General features: G+C 31.1%; 1 protein-coding gene and 1 long non-coding RNA gene across 2 annotated transcripts in view; one reads left to right on the forward strand and one right to left on the reverse strand.

Annotated features, from left to right (window-relative positions):
* Positions 1-1,116, reverse strand: part of LOC107444022 (sulfotransferase ssu-1-like) — a 71,831-nt gene extending 70,715 nt beyond the window's left edge. The window contains exon 1 of the mRNA XM_071178830.1: positions 1,008-1,116. The gene's annotated coding sequence lies outside the window, so the exon portion shown is untranslated. The remainder of the gene's footprint in view (positions 1-1,007) is intronic.
* An 8,686-nt stretch (positions 1,117-9,802) lies between these two features.
* Positions 9,803-14,579, forward strand: LOC139425161 (uncharacterized). Its single transcript, XR_011636434.1, has 2 exons — positions 9,803-10,120; positions 13,843-14,579. It is a non-coding gene; the product is annotated as an uncharacterized lncRNA (long non-coding RNA).
* The last annotated feature ends 726 nt before the right edge of the window (positions 14,580-15,305 follow it).

Consider the following 15,305-nt stretch of genomic DNA (forward strand, 5'->3'; position numbering starts at 1 on the left):
CAAAAATCTTTATAGAAAAACAATACCTTTACGACTTTCATTAGTTTTATGCTGATGACAACCAAAACAATCTGGAAATGAATGAGGAAAAACTGGATCCTACCACGTGATTTTTCAGCCAATAAAAATACTCCGACAATAAAAATCTTTTCACCTGACATGTAATACTAATTTGAAATAATGGAATCGACAACAAAAGACATTCTCGAAAATGATTTTTTTTTAAAATTTTAATTTTATTTTACTTTGTATGTCTTTTTTCTCTTCATTTTCATGCATTGTCTTCCAATTCTGAACTATGCGCCAAATTTGAAGTTTGTGGCTAGTCGGGAAGTTAGTTTAAAATCGATTGCAAAATTCCACCCGGACAGACATACACGAAGGCAAGTTTATATAAACGTGGGAATAAAAAAGGAAGCTAGGTATTACATCTAAACAGAAAAAGATGAAAATTAACATACATATTTTTTTCTAATATATATATTTTAAATGATATCCAGACAATATTATTTATATTTCTAAATAAAATAACCTATATGCCATTTAATAACTTATGTTCCTAAGAAATAGTATTTATATGTGTATTTAATATGCAATTTGAAATTTTTCAATATGAAATAATCAGTATGAAATTTACACACTATTTTTTAAATCGTACAAAATATGTTTAAAGATAATCACTTATATTATTATATTTCAACCTCTTAATCAGATAAAAAAAATTAATGGCTTTTGACAGGCATTGCAGAGGCTATATCTCTGAATTAATAATTTACTTCATGGCTAATTTTAATTTTATAGTGAGCATGACTTTTTAGCATGATAAAAAAATAATTTCATTCAATAATTACATTATAATTTAGTTATCATGACAGCTGTAGAGCTTGTATATAAATGCAGCAACTAAGTTTTGAAATTGGAATCCTCTTTTCCTCCCCTCTTTCTGGAAAAAAATCTCAAACCAGTTACAATCAAATTAAAAGTAGAAAAACAAACCTGGAACTTACCTAGAAAAATAACTAAAACTTGTCATATCTGTGCAACAATATATGCTTCTCTATTATTTAATGGCTCCAATACTAGTGGAGTTGATAACAAAATAAAGATAAAAAATAAAGGGGAAAAAAACTGAATTTCACGATCCAGAAAGCACTTAAAAGCAATTTTAAGTGCTTTCTCGGGATTTCCCCCTTTGTTTGCTTTAAATAATGAAAGTTTATCTCCCTTCGAGATCTTCGATTTATAAGCTCGTGCTTGACTTGATATCAAAAGAACAAAAAAAGATTAATAAATGACGTAAGAAAATGTAAAATTGAGAGTTTAGTTATCGTTATGTGTCCTTAACAAGTAAAATAATTTCTTATTGTGTCATACATTATGTATCCCTAAGTTTTAATATTTTTTTCATATTGAATTGATCATATGCGAAATTCAAGTAATCGTCCATTTTGTTATATGATAAGCGTATTAATAATATGTTCTTACGTAAAATTCTTATAGTTATATGTTTTTATAAACCGAAATGATGTCTTCGTTTCTTTCTTTTTTTTTATAATTCGGTTTTTAAGAGGAAGAATAGACATAAATAAATGGATAATATAAAAATGAGATTTAAAAATAAGAGAATACAAGGGCAGCTGGCAAACGATATGTGCAGGGCCATAGTCTTCCATCATATTAAAAAATTGTAAGCTTCGTTGTTGTATCGAGTTTCGTTAGATTTTGTTTTGCTGCTTAGCAAAACTTAAAAATTTGGAATTCCGAAAAAGAATAGAAAAATGTACAGGAAGCACAATATGATAAAATNCAGGGCAGCTGGCAAACGATATGTGCAGGGCCATAGTCTTCCATCATATTAAAAAATCGTAAGCGTCGTTGTTGTATCGAGTTTCGTTAGATTTTGTTTTGCTGCTCAGCAAAACTTAAAAATTTGGAATTCCGAAAAAGAATAGAAAAATGTACAGGAAGCACAATATGATAAAATAATTTGACCTTAGATAGCTAATTCGAGAATTATTAACTGTTAAACTTGTAGTAAAATATGCCACAGGGGCGCTTTGCAAGCCACGGAAACTGAATTGAAATTTGACGTGTTGGAAGGGCCATTTGTTATCAATTTAAGACACGTTTTATTCAAAAGATATTTCAATTTTAAGTGTTATTTTCGCGAGATTTTCTTCTTTTTTTTTGCTTTACTTTATATTACGTTATATTACGTTCTTTTGCCTTGGGTTACTATACAAAATTTTTCAAAATTTAGAAAATTTAACGATTGTGTGCTGAAAATTGTACATATTGTTAACCAGCAAAATTATTTCTTATTTATTGCTTTTTATTTTGTCACGCATTCAATATTCTTAAATTTAAAAAAAATTTTCTTTAAATATAATTGATTTCCTTTCAGATCAAATAAATCATTCATTTTGTAAAAATTAATATATTAACAACATGTTGTAAATCAAAAATATTATAATTATATATTTCATAAATAAAATGATTTTTTTATTATTGATTGAGATCTATGATGAATTGAGGACCAAAAACGGGAATTGTTGAGCAGAGTGAGCAGCAAGCAGACTCAGATAGTTTTTTTTAAAAATATCAATAAATACTTTTAAGATATAAGATATCTTTTAAGATAAATACTTTTAAGATAAATCAATATATACTTTTAAGATTGGCGTAAAAAAAGTGACAGTGGACTACTTTATTAAATTATATGCAAAATATCTAACATTTTTATTTTATTTTTTCAGAAATTACAAAAATAATTTGTTTAGGGGATGAAATGGTAAATTAGGATTGATTTGTTAAATTATTGCGAAGGGCGCATGTGCGGCTTACGACCTCTCGATAACAAAGGTATACCAATATTATACCTATACTGTTAATATAAATCAACAATATAAATTTATACAATCTTTATTTTTACAACAATCTATATTTTTTGAACAAACAATCAATTTTGAACAAACAACAATTTTAAAACAATCTATATTTTTTTATGCATCTTTAAAGTGTAACAATAAAACAATTTATTCTTAACAATTATCATAAACAGTTCTTTTATTATAAAAAATCTTTCATTTCACTATCGATCCTTTTCGACAAAATATATCCATAGATAATTTCAAGTTTGGAATTGCCTAAAATTAGTCAAGAGCCATCTTGATAATGAAAAATATCTTCACATCTATATGGAAAAGATCTATATGGTAAATTTTTGTTTACACTTGAAATGAAATTATTTTAAATTAAAACTCGTAGCTTAATGGCACTAAGTAATTCATTAGGTTGGATTCAATAAAGTCAAAGTGTCATAGATCTTTTAGAGAAAGTGCAAAAGAGTTGTTTACTTCCAGCGTTAAGAATCTTCCGAAACATTATGTCTGAATTATTATCTTCTGCCGCTTATCTTCTTATCTTCTGCTCAAAAGTTGTAAAAGTTTGACTAAAGACGTCCAAAACTAAAAAAAAGATTTTGTCGATCGGATAGCTCTGAAAATCTAACTTTTTAATAGCAAAACCAATTGCACCAACTTTTAAAGTTGTAACTTTATCTTCACTGTAGCTTCAACGGCATCGATATTCTGTTTGGTCCATTGAGGTGGCAGAATTGAAAGGCTGTGTTCCAACAAAATATTGATTGAATCAAACCTCAGTGAGGATTAGTAGAAGATATGAATTTAAAATTCTAAAATTTTGTAACATTATAGCGTTATTAAGAGATTATTCGTTTTATTGCTACATTCAGCTGATCAGCAGAGTCTGAAATTTTTACAGTTTTTTGAATATTTAGACTAAATTTCACAGTATTTGGTTCATTGAGGTCACGAAAGTTATTAATTCAAAGTCATTTTTTTTAATTAAATGTAATAGGAATTAGAAAACAGAGTACTCAAAACGTCGAATCTTGTGGGGGTTTTTTTGTGGTTTATTTATAGCTTTGTTTTTGCTAGAAAATATTATTTATAGAATTTCTGTTCTAGTTGTTTTGGTTACAGGGATAAAAATTAGTTGAAATAGTAATACTAAAGAAAAAAAATTAAGAATTCCCCCAAATGAGTGATGAGAGTTGATAAAACTACTTTTAAGATACTTACAAATAATAAATTTCAAAACTAATGATAAATTTAAAAACTTTTATTGATAATTAGAGTTAGATTTTAGTCATGAAATGAATACTTTGAAAAATGCGTATAAAATGCAGATTCATACAGTATTTTTTTGAAATTCTATTCTGACTTCTGCTTGTAACAGTAAACAAATGATTGAAACCTACATTGTCTTCAAGCATGGAGCTCTAACAGCAATTTACGTGCTCTTGTGTTGTAGTTAGTCGCATAGTGGTCGAAATGTTGTTTGAAAATAAAGCTTTATTGGCGACAAAATGTCCACACAAAGCCCCGTCAGTGGAGGGAGCGTTCGCATCCCAATGAAGTAAACCCAAGTTCGAATTCCAGCATTGTCTGCTTGATATGAAATCTGCTCCAGACTTGCAGTTATTACAGTGCTGACTAAAAATATTCTCAGTGGCGGATGGATCATGGGTTAAAATCTCCTTGACGGCGGGCTAACCGTGGGAAGTTTTCGTGGTTTTACTCATCATGCTACACAAATGATGGTTAGTTCAGTAAAAAAAATTTCCACTAAGACTAGTTTGTCTCAACACTTGATTCTGAAGCTGCCTTGTCTTCTAGGTTGGGTTCATATTACAAGGCTATGGAGTTGAACATTGATAGTTATTAACTTAGAATTGGGTCTGCTGCTCAACACCGGTTTTAAAATAAAATAAAAAGTCTATTCAAATTCTGCCTGTAGCAGTAATAAAATGATAGAAAACTACGTTTTTGCCGAGTACTGGACTCCTGCAGACTTTCCAGATCTCTAGCTAGTCAGAAAGTGGTGGATATTTTGATTGCAAGTTTTTCCCTCGACACCTTAAGGATTTAAAACAGAGTTCTAAAAATACTCTTCTATGAATAAGTTTTTCCCTACACTTTTATATTTTTATTTTAATGATTACATCAATTAAATATTTTTAATAAAATATTCACCAATAACTCTCAAGTTTATTTTACTTCCTAACAGTGACAGAACTTTTTAATACGCATTAAATTGATTTTAAGTAAATGTGATACACCTTCTAGACATAGAAAAGTTAAAAGAATTTATTTTTTAGTTTTGATTTATATCATATTATTTTTTTCAGTCTTTTAGCAAATATATTCTTCTTAGGAAAATATCAGTTCAAACTTTTTTAAGTGGCCGAATGTGAACACCCTAACACCATTGTTCCAATTTTATAACATGTATTTTTTTTCAAAAAGCTAAAGACTGGTAATTTATTACATTATGATTAGCATTTATCTTAAACATACGAAATATTTGTATGTTCCAAAAAAGAATAAATATCATTAAAATCTATATTTAGTTCTAAAACCACGTGCAAATAAAATTTTAAACCCAATTGGTGTTAATCATCGCAAATGTGCTTCCACTATTTTAAGGTAGGTGCTTTTCATAGTGAGTCTTTTTTAGAAACAACACAATTCGTTGAATTTGGAACTAAATGAAATTATTAAATTAAAACCTCGCGTAGCAGTCAAAATTTTGGGATTGGAAATACAATAAGTGTAAATCTAAACAAAAATTATGTTAACGATTGTTCGTATCCTAAGTAGTGTCATGACAGACTTTTCCTTAGAATGGCATATTTTCAGAAATTATGAGTCAGGCCAATAATTTAACTTTCTTAAAACATTTCTGTAATTCTACAAAACAACCAGACTTTTGAGTTACTGGCAAAGAATTTCTGGTTATAGGAATGAATCTCATAATGTCATTGAATCCTGATCTTCAGGATCTCATATTGGCTGACTGATTTAGAGCGGCTTGTCAAGTTGTAAAAAAGGTACCACAAATTAAAAATGGACAGCTTAATGGTACATCTTAGGTTACAGTTGGGTACGAAACCGCTACATTCCCATTTCAGAACGTTAGACGTTAGAACGTCGGCTAAAGCCCCGAATACGTAGCTGCAGCAACACGCCGCCTTTTTTATGAAAACCGCATCATCTTTCCTTCACCATCCACTAGGGATGCCTATCAATCTTCTTCAGGTGTGATGTTATTACCAACACCGCCATGCCTTCACACAGCATTTCCAGCTTCAGTGACTTTTTTGATCGCGTTGTGACACTTTTTGACACTCCCATTACTATGGTCACAATTTACACTTTAGCCAGCTGCAAATCATTCAACTGCTCGTTCACGATCGTGAACACTCACGTGATGTCTCGCTGAAAGTTTGTACTTAATTATTGCAACACCACCTTCAATTTCACAGAATTAAGTTCAACAACTTACGGTGTTATCTAAATTAAACGCATAGCAGCATGAGTTTTTGAATGAATGAAGAGCTTATATAAACTGCCTTTTATACAGATAAAGCCCTATGTGCTTTAGTTTTACGGTAATTGGTGGGCTATCGGCAACGCTACTTTGCATAAATCTGCTACTTCTTCGCAATTGTCAAGCAGTGTACGTAGTTGCAGTTCTCCAGAACTCTCTTATTAGTTTTTATAATCAATGGTTTTCAATTGACTAATGTTTTTCCTGGCATATTAGCCAAATTTCAAGGGTTAATTGCTTTTTCTTCACGATAAAATTTTGTTTTAGGAACTAAAGAATTTATTAACTGTTCGCTACAATCCTTTCGATATTTTATGAGCTCAATGGAGAGCTTGTCAAGTTGCAGCTCATTAGATAATTATGCAGAGCCCTTCAGTGAGTTCCGATATTAAAATAAGCCTCTCTTTCTTACTCTCCTTTATGAGCTTAATATCTTTTGCCAGGTAATTACTTATTCATAATTTCACTGATTTAGGGCTTTGGGTAAAATTTAGTCTGAGAAATATAATTAGAGAGTTTTCGGAAATATTCTTTTACATGACATATTTCCTGTTTTTACCATAACTTTATTTGCTTATTTTTTTTCCATGAACATCATGATTTTCTTCAAATGAGATTGATTTTCTACTATATGAATGCCCTGTCAAAACTGTTCCACAAATTTTGATCGAATGCACTGGCGTTCCAATATAAGCCTGCTGCTTTTTAATTTCATCAGAAATACTATGTTAATACATTTTACCAATTTTAATTAAGCATTGATATCAATGCTACGGTAGTTTTAGTGCCAATGTTACGGTCGCATTGGTGTCAATATTGGTGGGATTGGTGTCAGTATTGGTTAGCATAGGTTTTAATGGTCATTCTCTGTGTCGTTTGAAGTCAGTAATTTACCATTACAGAGAGTTGTAAGTCATAACCAGCTTGAGCTATATGGCAGACATTGAGCTAGTCCTTTTCCAAAAATTAATTTCCAATTTTGATTCAGATAAGACAGTAAGATTTTTTTTGGAAACTTTGGAAATGGTTAATTCATTATTTTGCTTTACTTATCTCCCACTTTTGGTTGTATATCAGAAAAAGGAATAAAAAATTCGTGGTTCCAACTAGTGAAAAGCTGCTGTCGCTTTTTTCTTAGCTTCTCAGAAAATGAATAGAGGCCAATAATACTATGTAATTAAACTATTGACAATATTTTTCTGATATTTTTTTGTTATTTAGTCGCCGAAACTACACATATTCTTTCACATAGCAGATTATTTCTATAGATTGTAGAGTTCACTAGACATTTCTTTTGACGGCATAATATTTTACTACAAATTATTTCTTTTCAATACATCGCAATTTTGTATTGATAATAAATTTCTGAAAAATAAAAAATAAAATAAACTATGTACTTTGTAAGACTGTATTTATGCGAAAAAAACCTATTTGATTGATAAAGGAAAATTTGGTGTTTAAAGTGTGTTAAAATAAAAAAGGAAACACGTTAAGAAATTTTTGATCTCATTAAAAGATTTTCACGCTCAAAATAACAATTTTTGTGATTCAAGAGGTTCACTTTTAATATGTTAATCAATGCAGATGATATTTTTAGTTACGAAATCAGACTAAAAACGTACTTGAATAAACATGCTTTTTTTTTTACTTATTTGGATTCTTAGCTCTTAGATTAGAGGGGAGGGGTTCTACTCAATAGTTTAAAAAAATAGTTGGCTGTCAAAAAATTAGGTCTCATAATTTTAATTTTATTTTCTTCACTAGATCAGTGGGACTATTTAAACAGATCAAATGCATTTTTCACACAATCATAAACCTCGCTTGTTTATGATTGTGGCTTATTGGTTTATCCAAGGAAGGTTTCATTTAAATATAATTTTTCAAAATATTGCTCATTTTCACAATTTTATTCAATAATAGTAGAAAAATTTTTGAACTCTAAGGCATAAAATTTTTAGTTCATTTCAAATTTTGTAAATTTAATGAAAAATACAAAACTTGAATGAAATCGGCTGAATAGTTTCGGAGTAGGGAAATTTCAGAAAAAGTTGTATTTTTAAATTTCTGTTTTTCAAGAAACATTCAACTGATTCATTTCTAATTTCAGATTTTGTAAGTTAAAATGGATAATTACAGCAACTCTTAATTTTTTCTCACTTTCAATTCCAACTTATTGGAAATTCTCTCCTGAAACCAAAAATCTGATTGTTTTTTCCTCCAAATGCTTATTTATTTAGTTATTAAACATTTAATTGCCCCAAAAGGCCCCAGTAAGTGATTCAATCAAAAACGATCCCTGATTGGTTATGCCGTCACTTGTGCTGAACGGAAACGAGGCTCGTCCACCCGCTAAGGCTGTTTCAATGCTCTTTAAGTTTTAATATAAGTTCTATCGTATGAACGGGTCTGGTTCATTTTATCGACATGCCGTTTCTTCAACACCACTTCTTCGACAGATCATTTCATCGACTGGGTCATTTCGTCGTCAGGGTCATTTCGTTGACAGGGTCGTTTCATCGACTGGGTCATTTCGTGGATAGGTAAATTTCATCGATAAGTCTATTTAAAGACAGGGCTGTTTCACTGGCGGGGTTGTTTCGTTGACAGTGACATTTCATTAACTAGCATTTCGCCGATAGGGCTATTTCATTGTCACGTGCAATTCTGAAACTATTTTTAGGGTTTGTTAGGTTGCGGGTTACGTCATTTCTTTTCCTTCATTATTTGGTTAATTTTTTTCTTGTCTAAATTTTTAAAACTGAATCTAAAACGAAATGAGTATCCTATGTTGCAATTGCCAAAGAGGAAGCATTTTCTTTTTAAATTTTAAATACTACTCTTTTTGCTGTACATCACGTTACAGAAATGAAATACCTGCACATTCGGTATTTAAGTTGCAGTTTCAGTGTATCTATTTTTGAGTTTGATTGTTTCGATTTAATTTTATAACAGGTTTTTATGGATTAGCATGGTAAAGGCACTTGTAGTAACTACTTTGAATAAATCTTTATAGAGCAAGTAAAGTAAGAGATAAACAAGGGGGAAAATAAACTGAATTAATAAATCGGCGGAAGCAATCTGATATTGTTGGATACAGAAATAATTTAAGAACAGGAAATTGCATTTTTAATTCATTTTTTAATAAACTGACAATTAGATGGTAAGCGTATAACGGAGACCTAAATTATCCTCAGATGATAACTGAGCATAATGAGTCCTTTTGTCAACAGGGCTATTTTGTAATTTTTTTTTCTTAGTGTACTGGGTAGTTTTGCGGATTCGCTGATTTCGTCGACTATGTAATTTTTTGGGTCATTTCATCGATGGGGTTGAAGAAAGGAGATAGGAAAGGAACGAAATTGATAAAAAATACAAACGAACCGTTTAATCGGGGTAAACAAAAAACAAGTGATTCAGTTTACTGATAAGTAAAAAGTTTGCAGAATCTTTAATTTGTTGCAGAGCGCAAACTACTATTTATTCTTGTTAACATATTGATGCAGAGCAAGGAGTCCCTAAATAGTAAGTGCGCCAAAAACATCGATAAAGTGAGCCAAAGGGTGAGTTTGGCGAAGTTCCCTCTTGCTGAGCCAAAGGGTGAGTTTGGCGAAGTTCCCTCTTGCTGTAGGGGTTGCATCCTTTTAGGAATCAGTTGAAGCGTTGCCTTGGAGTACGAAGGTTGATTCGATGGAGACATGATGCCCTGGTGAGAGATCGTAGTTTCTCCCCCACTTATGTTCTGAAATTTTGAATATTGTAATCAAGAGAATTTTAATCATTAAAATCTTAAATTAACTTTAATATGTGTAATAGATTTTAACTCTAATTAACATGATACATACTAAAGTCATATCAATAGTTGTATCAATGGTGCCGATACACCTTACCACGCGGGTAAGGTGTATAACGCATTATTTTTCTAATCTTAATTCACCCAGCTTAAATTTTAAGTTTTATGCACGCAGTGTTTTTTTAAAATTCATTTATTTATATTTAGATATATTTTAGTTTTAGATATATTTTAAAATTTTTTGAATTAATATGCTTAAAAAAAACTTATATTTAATTATGCACGTGCTGAAAATTGTATGTACGCGATTTCATTTTCTTGTTTTAAATGCTTGCAGGTCAAATATGTATGATAGGAATATTTTATGTATTTTATAAAAGTTAAGGAAATATTTATTTCATATAATTTGTTTAAATTTTGAATGATTATGAACAGAAATAGAGCAGGTAGGCGGCAACCGGAGCCGTACGACGCGGGTGCGGAACAAGGATTACGAAACATTTCATAGAGTTAATCCCAAAATTTAAAGGAAAGGAAGATTCAATTCATAGTTTTATTTAAAAAAATAGAAGAAGTAGGACGCATCAATAATTGGAATGATAACGATAAACTGGCAGTATTGAAAGTAATAGTATGTGAGGACGCGTAAATTTTTTGGGTTTGTCTTAACACCTCAAGGGTTGTCAATAGACCGCGATAAAACAGTTAAAATAAATGAATTTCAAGTTCCTAAAGATCAAAATCAGATTAAATCGTTCTTGGGGTTAGCTGGATTTATCGTCGATATATGAAGAATTTTTCAAAACGTGCTTTACATCTCACTAACTTACTCCGTAAAGATGTACTCTTTGTTTGGAATGATGAAACACAAAACGCTTTCGACGATGTAAAAAATACAATTTTGAGCCCACCTGTTTTAGCCCTACCTGACCCGGAAGCCGAATTACAATTAACAACAAATGCCAGTTCTTCAAAGATCGGTGCAGTACTCGAACAAAAAATATCCAAATGGGGAGGTTAAGCCTCTTTATTTTTACTCAAAGAAATTAAATCCTTCTCAAGCTAAATATAGTGCTACGGTATTAGAATTTTTCGCTATCTATTCATCATTAATATTTTTTTAGAGCATTCTTAATAGGTAGAAAATTTAATGTTGACACTGATCACAAACCTCTCGAAGGTTTTTTATCCAATAAGAATCCCTCGTCTAAAATTTTGAGGTGGAAACTAGCTCTGGAAGAATTTAATTACAAAATAATTTATATCAAAGGCAAACTCAATGTGGTCGCTGACCATTTATCACGATATGTCAATAACTTAACAATTGTTTTTCCAGAAAAATCAGAACTAGTTAATTTGCAAAGTCAAGATCCTAAATTGAAGAAAATTATTGATAAACTAAAAGGAAATAACAATTCTGAATATCCAAATTATTTGTTAGATGAAAATGGAGTGTTAATTCATTTGTCCAAACGGAACAGTAAATCTCCAAGAAAAGATGTTAAAAAGCAAATCTGTGTACCCAATTCCTTAAAACCTAAAGTATTAGAATCAGTCCATTCAGAGATAGGAAGTCATCTCAGATTTTTTAAAACCTGCAATAGATTAACTGAAATTTTTTTTGGGATAAAATGTATAAAGATACGAAAAATTTTGTAAATTCCTGTATTCCTTGTGTAAGAAACAACTTTTAAAAGAAAAACAAAACAATACTTTATTAAAATTTACACACACCGTTATTCTAAAAACTCAAAATCTATATCGTACACAAGAACTGCTGTTGCCAAAACATGGAATACTAAATATATAATAAGAATATAATTAATGCTCACGTTCACACTTTTACACTTGTTTATCCAGACGTAGTGTTTTTAAAATGCAATCAACCCCGACGCAGATAGTCGAACAAAGTACATATCCCTCAGAGCGTTGCCACGCTGATATTTTTGGACCATTGAAAGTTACCACATCGGGGAACAAATATGTTTTCTCAATGATTGATGCATTTTCTAAATACATACATTTAGCAGTTTTACCAGACATAAAATCCGAAACCATTTCAAAAGCATTTTTTGATAATTATATAGTTCACAGGGGTTGTCTTAAAATTACAGTAACCGACAACGCCAAATATTTTTCAGGAAATGAATTTACTGAGTTTTGTAAGATCCAAGGTATCGAGAAAATTCATACTTCAAAGTATGCACCTTGGGCTAACGGTAGAATATAAAAACCAAACCAATCAATTGCAAATATTTTGGCAACAATTTGCAATGAAAATAACGAATGGGACAAGCAACTTTCACAAACTATGTTGGCAATTAACGAAAGCACACAAGCTTCTACATCTTTTATAGAACACCTTAGAGACACTAGATTGCCCTACAGTTTGGGTGAGGGTGAAGAATTTCAATCCCAATCAGAATATGATCCAGACGTAGTGCTCATATAATCTAAATTAATTCGGTCCTTAGACGAAATTTTTTCAAAAGTCTTAGAAAATTTGAAAACTCAAGAAGAGAAAAATATTGGGAGAAGTGAGATCGGGAAAAATATTGAAAAATTTAATTATCCAATAGGTTTCCTCTGTTTTGTAAGAACTCCAAATTTAAAAAAAGTCAGGTTTGTCGAATAAATTACTAAAAAAATTTGAATGGCCATATCGCATAATAGAGTGTTTTTCTAAAGTGAATTATCGAGTGAAAAGTGAATTATCGAGAAGTGTCGAAAATAATTGAAAAGTTTTTAATTGTCACGTAAACAGATTGGCACCGTATATTCGAAGATATAATTACTTTCATTTTACTCCTAAAAACATTGCACACCTGCAGGCAAATTTCAAAGAGACAAATGAACCGGTTGGTAAATATAATTTACGTCACAGTAAGAATTAAATACAAATGATAAATAAATTCTAAATAAAATATTTCAATGTTTATAAATGCTTGTAAAATACTCTTTTTTTTAGTTCACTAAAATAAATTTATTATTTTAGTGAATAATTATAAATTTATAATTTATTATTTATCTGATCGTCCCCATGAACTNTCTGATCACCTGGAAAAGTTGTAATGAAATAATTTATTTCTTACTTAAGGTTAATTTGTAAATTGGTTCTAACACCCTGATCAAGTGTTTGAATTTATTTCAAATTAGTTCAAATAATAAAGTTATATAATATAATCATTTGAATTATGGGGGAAAACTAGGATACTCATCGGGGGCCTTTAGCCCCAGGCTATTTATTGGTCAAATTGGATAAACTGCTATTTTTAGATACAAAGCTATTGGTGTTACTTATATTTGCATTCAGAGATTTAGAGTTTAGTGATGTCGGAAAAGAAAAAGACAGACAAATAGAATGACTGCCTGCTTGCACAATTGAGGTGAAGTCTTGGCTTCAAAGCTACTGCGTCATGAAGTGCTTGCTGATCGTTTCCATGAAGTGTTTGCTGATTGCTCTCAAGTAGTGTTTGCTGATCGTCCCCATTAACTGTTTGGTGATCGTCCCCATAAAGTGTTTGCTGATCGTTCCCATGAAGTGTTTGCTGATCGTTCCCATGAAGTGTTTGCTGATCGTCCCCATGAACTGTTTGGTGATCGTTCCCATGAAGTGTTTGCTGATCGTTCTCATGAAGTGTTTGCTGATCGTACTCAACTGTTTTCTGAGGCTCCACGTACTGTTGGTGCCACAATGCCTGTTCCCACTCACATGGTTCCTCCACCTATCCTTCAACTGGATTTCCCTGCTCCTCCAGTTTTATCATTTGGTAGGATTCCTCCACAACCACCTTCGTTGCCAAAAACAGCTGCATCTCAAATACATGCTCCACCCAGTATACATGCTTCACCACTTCCTCCGAAAGTATTCAGCAGGATACATCTGAATACAAGAGACGAAGCAAAAGCTTAGACATTAGCTTGCGAGATCCAGCTCGACATTGTTTCCAGTGCCAGAAGATGTTTTCAAGGATTGTAACTTCTTGAACTCGTGGACTTTTGCCTTGGGCACTAATTAAATTTTTTCACTTTTAAAGAACTAGGTTCCTCACCACGTGCGTCAATGAATTTCTCGGTAATCCCTTGTCTGTGGCGGGGGAAAGATGATGCAGAGCAAGGAGTCCCAAAATAATAAGTGCGCCAAAAACATCCATAAAGTGAGTCAAAGGGTGAATATGGCGAAGTTCCCTCTTGCTGTAGGGGTTGCATCCTTTAAGGAATCAGTTGAAGCGTTGCCTTGGAGTACGAAGGTTGATTCGATGGAGACATGACGCCCTGGTGAGTGATCGTAATTTTTCTCCCCCACTTATATTCTAGAATTTTGAATACTGTAATCAAGAAAATTTTAATCATTAAAATCTTAAATAAACTTAAATATGTGTAATAGATTTTAACTCTAATTAACATGATACATGCTAAAGTCATATCAATAGTTGTATCACTATCAGCGACGAGTTGTTGATACATAGATTAGAGCAAGGGTACATAATTTTATTTTATTCATAGTATTACTCCATTATTTTTAGAATTTCGATCTCTTGGCTTATATAACAGATATATAAGTTGCAAATATGAAAGAAACGAAAACATTAATGAAATTCACGATCTTATATATTTATTTTTATATGTGAATATTGCTTTTTATTTTCTAAATATCTAATTAAATGCGATTTTTGTTATCAGCATGAAATTACTTTGACGTAGTTAAAATAGTGAAGCGATATATTATAAATATTAATCATAGTTTTCCGTAAAAACAATAAATTCTTCACTTTTGTAAGTACATGATATGAACATAATTTCGAGTTATTGGGTTACTTTATATTTTTTCTCAGAAAGTTATGATGAAGTGAGGACAGGGATAAGAGGATATAAGTCTTGCTATTTGGAGAAGTTTGGTGTCGTTTTGATGTTTTTTTATGCTGAATCGAATGAAGATAATAGAATTATTATTGTTTTGATAGAACTAATAGTTAAGAGGTAATGAGGGCTTCATGCACACGGTTGGAATTACACTAAAGTAATGGTAAAATAACCGGCAGTAGTTTATCCATCCAATTAACCGTTATGTTTACAGTAAAGAACATTTTTTGCCAATAAG

Source organism: Parasteatoda tepidariorum, chromosome 3 (genome assembly GCF_043381705.1).
Source record: "Parasteatoda tepidariorum isolate YZ-2023 chromosome 3, CAS_Ptep_4.0, whole genome shotgun sequence".
NCBI classification, from domain to species: Eukaryota; Metazoa; Arthropoda; class Arachnida; order Araneae; family Theridiidae; genus Parasteatoda; species Parasteatoda tepidariorum.